Source organism: Colobus angolensis, unplaced genomic scaffold, assembly GCF_000951035.1.
Source record: "Colobus angolensis palliatus isolate OR3802 unplaced genomic scaffold, Cang.pa_1.0 Scaffold97, whole genome shotgun sequence".
Classification (NCBI taxonomy): domain Eukaryota; kingdom Metazoa; phylum Chordata; class Mammalia; order Primates; family Cercopithecidae; genus Colobus; species Colobus angolensis.
In genome coordinates, this window is record NW_012123709.1 from 7,180,694 (window position 1) to 7,190,610 (window position 9,917).

Below are 9,917 nucleotides of genomic sequence, written 5' to 3' on the forward strand. Positions count from 1 at the left end.
CCCAGGCTGGAGTGCAGTGGCGTGATCACAGCTTGCTGCAGCCTTGACTTCCTGGGCTCAAGTGATCCTCCTGCCTTGGCCTCCGAAAGTGTTAGAATTACAGGGGTGAGCTACCACACCTGGCCTGAAGTAGTCCTTTCTAATTCAAACCTGGCTGTTTTACCAGGGAGGACTTACTTGCTCTGAGACCATATTATTGGAAACTTAGAGTATAACAGAGAACCTTTGATTCTTCACTTGTAGAAATAGTCAAAGAATTTCAAGGTTCAGAATTTCATAGACATAGACATAGGGCTGTAATGAGAAGGAAAATATGTATGTACCATCCTTTCTTCCAAAGTGTCCTTGGAGGAGAGCAAGCATAAGAATGGTGCTCAGTGAGGCCATGAGGCTGGGATACAACAGCCTGAATGAAAGCACGCTGTCATAACCTCCTAACAAAAGAGAACGTCAAGGTATGAAACCAGAATTCACTGTAATATGCAGTATTTTAAGTACTTGTAAATAAAGGTAAGAGAGTGTAGGAAGAGATGATAAGGGGAGGATTTGTTTGAATCTGTCTCATCCTCTGCTTTGCTGAAGTGCTCATCAGATGATCTTTCTATCCTGCCAATATATGAGAAACAGTGTCTTAGAGTAAGAGTATTGGAGCTCATTCTTGTTATCCTGAAGGCCAGCTTGCCTGTCTCATGTGAGAACTCCAGCTTTTTGTGTTCCCTTTAAATGTGTTTTTTGTGGTTTTTGTTTATTTTGTTGCTAAAAAAAGGTAGTGTGGATTTTGTTAGTGAGGAGACAGAGAGCCTTTCAACCTTCCTATGTCCTTGATACCAATTTAAGCTAAACATTCTTTTTTTCTATACAAGATATTAACCTTGCCATACCTCTTTCATGCCATGTTGACCGTGAGTTTAGCTATCTCTTTTCTATATAAGGACTCACTGCTGGGAATTGGTCTCCTTCCTAAGGGACCCTGTAATTTTGATTATTTTACTTCTATTCAGGATGTCACTATCCCACAAGAGGCTGGTTGACTGAGGGGTGGGAGGAGAGGGCTTAGAAAAATCAAGTAGCGTATGTCTCTCTGCCTAGGGTGTTTGCTTCAGAAGTTCACCTGGGCATCTGAGACAGGAAAGGTACAAAAAATTCATGTTAAAATTTTTTTCGTTTCTGTCTTGCTGTTTACATTTATTTAAAATATTTTTAATAGAGATGTACAATTATGCCTACAGAAGGTCCTATTCCTGATACTTAAAAAGCCTAAATAAAGATATATAAATTTTAACCAGTTCCTAACACACTTATAGAATAAAGGTGTGTTGTCTACTGGAGTTTTTCTTCCCAGATCCATTTACAGAGAGGCCATACAAAATCTGATGCAGGAATGGCAGAAATTGATATTTGTTAAAGCTGTGTAATAAGTACATGAGTATTGGTTGTTGGTTTAAAATAACTCAGTACTTAAAATTGAATCTCAAGAATATATTTGAAAACATTTTAAAGTATTTTAGAGAAAAAATGACATTGCTCACTTAGGAGACTGGCCTCAAAGCGGGAATCATTTGAGATTTTGGATGAATAGTTGTGAGAATTCCTCAGTGGATAGGATAGTGCTGGAGGTGGTCACTGAATGCGAATGAATAAATTGTAATATAAATAGTATGTCATAGTAATTGAAACATGGCTTTTTTAGATGGAAGATCATATTTCCTCTTTTAAAAGTTGATTTTACCCAATATATCCTGCTGGTTATAATATTTAGTTATATATGGAGGTTGAAGCTTAAATACTTGAGGCCCATCTCACTTGCAAAGGCAAGTAAATTGCAGAGTTCACAAACCTGGAAACAACTCAGGACAACTCCAGTGTTTGGCATAATGTTAGGTGAAAGGATATTAGAATATTACACAAGAGACCTGGTCTTCCTTCCTTCCTTCCTTCCTTCCTTCCTTCCTTCCTTCCTTCCTTCCTTCCTTCCTTCCTTCCTTCCTTCCTTCCTTCCTTCCTTCCTTCCTTCCTTCCCTCTTTCTCTCTTTCTCTCTTTCTTTTTTTTGAGACAGAGTCACTCCGTCACCCAGGCTGGAGTGCAGTGGCACAATCTCCGCTGCCCGGGTTCAAGTGATTCTTCTGCCTCAGCCTCCCAAGTAACTGGGATTACAGGCACGCACCACCACGTCCGGCTGATTTTTGTATTTTCAGTAGAGACGGGGTTTCACCATGTTGGTCAGGCTGGTCTCGAACTCCTGACCTCGTGATTCACCTGCCTCGGCCTCCCAAAGTGCTGGGATTATAGGCATGAGCCACTGTGCCCAGCTGGGACCTGGTATTTCTAACAAATTCTATTGTTTTCTCACACTGAATTCTGAGTTCTATTATAACAAATGCTCACTTTTTGTTTCTATGCTTTCTTGATTGCAAATGATAATTTTCTGAGATATTGTTAATTTTAGTTACTTCTGGAATATTCCAACCCACGTTATAGATGTTTGGTCCTTTTTAAAATCAACTTATAATTTATCCTAATCCTAGGTCTTGGTTGGTTGATCAATGTTTAGGCAACAGAATAATTGAGTAGCATTCTGCATAGCTAAGTAGCACTGTTTTGCAACCTGTACCTTCTTGGTCTAGAAAATACTATTGCTTGACATATACCAGGAATTTTAGATTAGAATATTTGGCAGTGTCTATAAAGAATCAAAAACATGCATTAAAATGGAGAAGAATACCTTTGTGAATCCTCTAGATGGCAGAACAATTACAACAAATATATCTTAGAAGGTGTCCAAGAAGTGTGTGGAGGAGAGAGCGTACGAAAAATGGGGTGAGACGGGGACCTGCGGGCTCTAAGCTTTCTGTCTCAGCCCCACCAGGGCAGATCTGCTCTTATATGTCTTATAACTTGACATTTTATCTAAGATGTTGTTGAAAGAAGGAACATGGCTAAAAACATGATAGGATGTCAAAGCTCAAAAATCTGTTTTTTTTTTTTTTTTTTTCTTTCAGGACAGAGTTTCGCTCTTGTTGCCCAGGATGGAGTGTAATGGTGCAATCTTGGCTCACTGCAACCTCCATCTCCTGGGTTCAAGCAGTTCTCCGGCTTCCGCTTCCAAGTAGCTGGTATTACAGGCGTGCACTACCACACCTGGCTAATTTTTGTATTTTTGTTAGAAACGGGGTTTCACCATGTTGGCCAGCCTCAGCCTCCCAAAGTGCTGGGATTACAGGCGTGAGCCACCATGTCTGGCCCAAAGCTCAGAATTTTAAGTTGTGCACACCAACATCAAATCACAGATTTCTGTGAGGACGTATGCACGCATTATTCATGTACCCTGAGCATCTTCAGACTATAGCTGCCCTCACCCCAACACACATGTTGATGAATTCTAGAGTGATGCTGGCCTACTTCAACACTCTGCTACTTTAATTTCTATCATAGGGGTTGAGGAACAGCATAGTCCTTTAGCCTTTGTCCCTGCTGTTAAAGAAATCGCCATTGTTGGTATATTGTATTGTTGGCATAAGGAGAAGAGATGACTTGGGGAGATATAACATAGGTAACTTGTAAAGATTCATTCCTCACAGAGAGTGAAAGAGGGAGAGGGGGCAGGGAGAGCATCCAATAGAATAAATGTAAGATTTTAAGTGTGTCACTTTCTCCACTTGTCTTTGAGTAGAAAGATGATTGTAGTATCTCTTCAATTTCATTTGCAAACTACTTATTCAAATTCCCCTGAAGTCACTTTTTAATAGCACGACCAATTTAGATCCTTTTGGATTATCGATGAAATTCTTGATCACAGTGTAGTATAGCAAACGTGATTTCCATATGTCAAATAGAGCAAAAGGATAAGGGATAAATTTGCTATTCTGTATTTGCATACCTCATAATATCATATAATATCCCTAACAGATATTATCTCCTTATAGCTATTATTTCAGTATAAACTACTTCGAAAGGCTCCTTCATTAGACTTTTCTGCAGTTACCTACTTGCCCATTATCAGTGAAACATAGCTGAGGTGTATTTTAGGATCACTATTCTTCTGCCTGTTTGAGATTGTACCTGAGAATGCATTAAGATAGGCCAGCATCAGTCTAGAATTCATCAACATGTGTGTTGGGGTGAGCATAGCTATATTCTGAAGATGCTCAGGGTACATGAATAATGCATTAAGATGCATTAAGATACATTTTCACATTCATTTAACACATCTATTGATTAACTAGTCCTGAGCTTACCTTGGGAATAGACAGATAAATTAGATGTGGTCTTTATTCTTAAGGCCCTCAACCATGAAAAATGCAATTTCGTATGTGAGACAACTATATAAATAGATTTTCTTATTTTTTTAACTTTTAAATTTTTTATAGAGATGGAGTCTTGCTATATTGCCTAGGTAGATCTCGAACTCCTGGCCTCAAGCGATCCTCCTGCTTGGGCCTCTCAGAGTACTGGGATTACAGGTGTGAGTCGTTGCACTTGGCCATAAATAGGTTTTCAATGTAGTCTGACAAGGTTTTATAAAAGAAATAACTTCAAAGTGTTGTGGAAGTTCCTAGGCATGAGACGCTCTTCTGTAGGTATTACCAGAAGTTACCCAGAAGTTACTGCATGTAGAGGACTGTCTTTGCAACACAAATGAAGGGAAGTTGATGAAATATTAAGTGTTAAGAGTTGTACCATGTTATACACTGCGCCTGATAGATTTACACCAACAGCTTTCTAGGTTACTGTACCAAAAAATTCTATAAATAGCTTTGGATTTTTAGTGGATAACTGAACTGGAAATCGTCTCTGGCTTTTGCTTCTTAAGGAACACATTATTCAGTGCTACATTTCTATAGTGATAATCAGGAATAAGAAGGCCCACATAATCTGGTGATGACAACAGTATGACGTCAAACAATGTCTACAAAAGTGGCAGTGTTTTCTGATTGGCCCAGATTCTTGAGTTATTTCACTAATAATTTCAATATGAAAAACGGAGAATGTCAGATCCTTAAACAACTGTTGAATAATCCATTGGTTGTAATGAACCAGTACATAGGACTGAATAAATGCTTTACGAATTCTCTGCACACCACTGGATCAAGCAATCTGTGTGACTGTAGATAATGAGACTTCAGCTTGACTTGTAATTATGCATGGAGTTGTTACTGTATTTTTTCCACATCATCTTTGCATAGGCTCTGAGTCTAGGAGGGTCGGTCCCAAATGAATGATACTGTGAATCAGGGTGTTGCCACTGATCAAAGGACAGACTGCATGTGTGTTAGTGTGTTCGGTGTGGAAGGATTAGCTGGTCAGCTTTGTCCTTTGGCTACTGTTGCAAACAAAGATTACAAAAAGAGGTCTGTATATGCCTATGTGTTTGTAAAAGGAGCTTTCATTTCTGTTTCCTTTATTGAACCCCAACTCCTGAATTTATTTTTTACAAATATTTGTACACACAGTACTGCTGCTAAAGAGAGTCCTTTGTTTTTTTTTTTTTGTTTTCTGTGTTTTTTTTTTTTAAACAAATCCATGCTTTTTTAGAAAGGTGTTAACCAGCCCCCTCCCTGCCCTCATACTAGTGTATGTGTCAGATACTAATTAATCTATGTCATGGGATCACTTTATAATCTATATTTAGGGATCTCTTTCTCATTCAGAGACACTGTCTTTTCTATTTTGGGTGTTTTGGTGATTTTTCAGTTTTCCGAGTAGCATCAGTATTTCTCCTTGAACCAAGGTGAAATTTTGCATCTATTCCTCAGTTCTCCAGGGACCTCTTTCATGACTGTCTACTTGCTTACTGGTAGTTCCCTTACTCCCATTTTATCATGGTCTGTGAATTTAACCAGCATGATGTTTACTCCCACTTTTGAATTATTAATGAAGAAAACTGTGAGATGGTACTTTTGTCTTTAATAGTTGATGCTGAAAAAGTGACAAATGCAATCAAAGCATCTTTCTCTAATTCAGTTCCTGTCATGCATCTCTTTAGTGTCTTGGTGATATGACTTGAAATAATGGTGCTTACATCTCTCTTTGAGCTAGTTCACACTGAAGGCATGTAATCATCTGCTTGATATCAGAGCCACTTCCCAGTCACAGACTGTGATGTCACAAACCAAAGACTGTTCTCTCTCAGCAGGAAGAGGCTGGAGAGGAGATGAATCTTCATGGTGAACCACATCCTTACTCAAATTTGGTCACTTCATAAAGAAAATTCACCAACATGAGGAACCAATATATTGGCTAATTGAAATGCCCGGTTGAATTATGCTTGGAACACTGTGCCATTATAATGGAATGAAAAAAATTCCTTATGGAAACTTAAAGTTATAATAATGAAGACATAAGTAAATATATATTTAATGCATTTAAAAATATTATGCAATGTCAGTCCCTTTAAGTTAAATGCTAACACACAAAAATGAATTTTAGGTATGTTTCTAATTTTATATACAAAATTATGTTGCTTGGTATTTCAAACAAAAATTACTTTTTAAGATTGTTATGTGAACAGACACGAAATGGATGTGTTCATTTTGACCTAGATGCCTGTTTTTATTTTATCATGGTTTAAATAAAAAGCTTATAGCTTTTGGATAATTTAAAATGACCAGAATTTAAAGATACAGCAATAGGTATTATTATAAGGATATGGCAGGCAGAATATTTGCTCCATTTCTATGAAAGGAACTAATAATACACAATCACATTACTTTTACAATATAATTCTTTTATATAATATGTGTGAATGAAATACATCCTAAATTGCAGAAACAAGTAGGCAGGTTATTGACTACATCCCAAGACTGTTGAGAATCTCTTTAAATGTTAAATCTATCAATACCAGGGAAAAATTCTTATAAATAAACCAAATCTTCAGGTACTAGCATAAAATCCCTCATCCATTTGTACCCATGAGATGTAAACTTGAAGCAGTTTTCAATTTCTTTTTCACCCTACATGAAGAAAATACAGATTATTCCAAATTGCTGTAGGGTATTTTTTTGAAAGCTGTTACTGAAACGTCAATAATCACTTTTCTGAATGGGTTATTGTAGAGCAAAGCATTGATTTGGATAGGCAAGAAAGTGAAAATTCACTGGGATTGATGCTAACAAGGACCAAATTGGGGTGGAGCAAGGTAATATTCATTTGCCCATCCATTGTCATTAGAAGGTGAGTTATAGAAACAACGCCCCCAAATTAGTGGGACATGAGTTTCTGTTTACTTTACAATGAGTAAATAAAATCCAGAACGCTTAAGGAATATTGTTATCTGCCCCCTTTAATTCTATTGGAAGCAGATTGTTTGAGCATAACATACATTTCATACTTTTGTCCAAGTTAGTTAAAACATCTTTAATTATAATTTAAAATATTGATTAATATTCTTCATTTTATCTCCATATTTTTGAATCATGTTGTTTACAAACTGTAATACCATAATAAGGAGGAAACAGATGAAAAGAACCCTTAAGGGTTCAGCTATTTCTCAGTGTAGGTAAACAACACCACCACCACCCTTAACTATAAGAAGTATTTTGAGATTTCTAAATAAACTTTTTTTCTCTGAAACAAATTGGTATATTAGATAATCATTACTTGTATTAAATTGCTACTTTCCTTTGGTACTGGAAAATGACAGGTAAGTTTCTGTAATGACTTCAGATGCAAAAGACTTATGATATTTAAGGTTATTTATAGACTGTCTTGAAAAGCATGAAGGAATCATATAATTTACTCCCTTAACTAAAATTTGAAAACAGGAAAGAATACAGTGAAATGGAAGAGAATGTCTAATTTGACTACTTTTAGACAAGTACTGAATACTTAGTTCTGATTACGTGTATTATCACAAGATCTCCGTAGTTAGGTGTGATTTGCTCTTGTTTCCCTGTCTCCTCTCTTCTAAGATAATAGAAATATTAATTGTTGTAGGACTTCTTTATGATAAGGTGCTTTGGACCTAAGTTTTCCAGTGAAACTTACATGAAAACCAATGTGGTTGGGATTTCTGCTAAAAATCTATGTAGGAAATTAAAATATCAGATGAAGAAGATCAGATGATTCTGTTTTGTTGTTTTTGCTTAAGATTGTCTCTCTAGAAGTCTCATTATGCAGTGATTTCTAGGGAATTTCTAAAAGGCACTGTATCTTTTAAAATTCTTTGATGGCTTCACTAGTGCTTTGCCTTTTACAGTTTGGACCACTGACCTGAGTTTTTGAGGTTTTAAGGTACCAGACATCTTTCATCTTTTTATCCTCTTGTTAAATCAGAAAAATGTCTTCATAAATATCTGCTATAAAAATGTCTAGTATCTTTAAGATAAATTAGCCCCATCCTACAAGAATTTATACCTCGATTTAGTAGAGATTATTTTTCTTCAGTATGAATGAAATGACATCACAGCTTTTTTTTTCTTGCTAACAATAGAAATCAGTCATTGAGCTTTTGTTCCTTTATGTGAATAGAAATATTTAAAATGCTTATTAATTTTTCTTTGTTTTACCAAGTACTCTGGGAAACAAAGTTCATTTGAATATTGTTGGTAAACATTGTCTGTGAATGGCTCTTATGCACCGTTCAGGGCTCTCTTCATGCATTTTTTTCAAGCTATTAAATAAAATTGGGATAAAAATAAAGACAAAGATGAGACAAATGCAATGAAAAATGAATGGGAGTTTTGGATGCTTTATTATCTAGTTATGAGTGACTTGTTTATGCAGCATAAGTAAAAACAAGTGTTTACCTCAGCTTAAATCTGCAAAAGCTTAAGGAAAGGTTGCAAGAAATTCAAATCCACTGTCTCATTCACAGCACGAGCAGATTTAATTTCAGTAGACAAGATATAAATTAAGGTTATAAAATTAATTCTTACCTGGCAGTGGTTTGTTTGAAGCTCAGTAATTTGAACTCTGGCTGGAAATAGTAAGCTTCGAGACCCGAAATACCTTCTCTACTTTCCTTTCATGTTTTATTTTGCCAGTGTTTTATTTCTTGCAGTATCTGTATATCTGTATTCCTGATAATCCTGTAGCATTAGTTAGGATAGTGTGCGGTAGATGAAGACTCCACTGGGCTAGGATTATAGAACCAGAAGGGTGAGTTTTGCCTTTATCTGATAACAGCAGTTGATCTGACCACAAACAATTTCAGTGTTCAGAACTTATTAAAGATTCATTGAATGCTTCAGCAATGAGAAATCCTGATTGTTCCTATATGCATTGTACCCCCTGGAAAAGTTCTGCTTGTTCGTGTTTCAGAATTACACACGCTTCCAAATCAAGCTGCTATAAAAAACATTATCTGGACTAGAAGCATGGATGATCTTGTACTCTCTTGCTTTCCTTTCTCCATACCAACTTTTCAGTCCATCAGCTTCCTTTCTGTAGAGGATGAAGGCATTTCTTCTGTCCTCCTCATGCTTTTGTAACCCATGCTTCTGGTACACTGTTTTTTGAATAGTGAGGTAAAAATCCAAAAGGAAGTACGGCTTTATCATGTCTCTGGACGGTGAGCGTACTTGGCATGAATGAAGAGCTGATAGCAGCTATTCAAACCAGACAGCAAACTGATGGGATGACGCTTCCATACATAAAAAACTGATTAATTACTTCCCCTGCTGGTCAGCAGTATATCCTGAAAGGAAGAAAGAAAGGAGCAGATGATGATACTCGTTTTGATAGGTGTTCTCTGTTTGAACAGCTTGTCATTGAGAAGCGAATCCAGGAAAAGCTGCAGCTTCAGAGTGTGATCAGGTAGAATGGGCAAGAGTTATTTGACAGACAGTTAAGTGACGTATTTTGGGAGGAAAAAGAGGGCTTAGCACAGAGGTAGCTGGAATAAGGTTCCAAAATGCTTTTGAAAATGTTCATTTTTTCCTGTTAGTCTTTTTGGCTAGAAGCTCTTTTTTTTTTTTTT

General features: G+C 36.7%; 2 protein-coding genes across 3 annotated transcripts in view; one reads left to right on the top strand and one right to left on the bottom strand.

Annotated features, from left to right (window-relative positions):
• Positions 1-9,520, bottom strand: part of CHRM5 (cholinergic receptor, muscarinic 5) — a 112,964-nt gene extending 103,444 nt beyond the window's left edge. For both annotated transcript variants that reach the window (XM_011932697.1, XM_011932696.1), the window contains exon 1: positions 8,875-9,520. The gene's annotated coding sequence lies outside the window, so the exon portion shown is untranslated. The remainder of the gene's footprint in view (positions 1-8,874) is intronic.
• AVEN (apoptosis, caspase activation inhibitor) overlaps positions 1-9,917 on the top strand; it is a 169,684-nt gene that overhangs the window by 45,473 nt on the left and 114,294 nt on the right. The window lies entirely within an intron of this gene.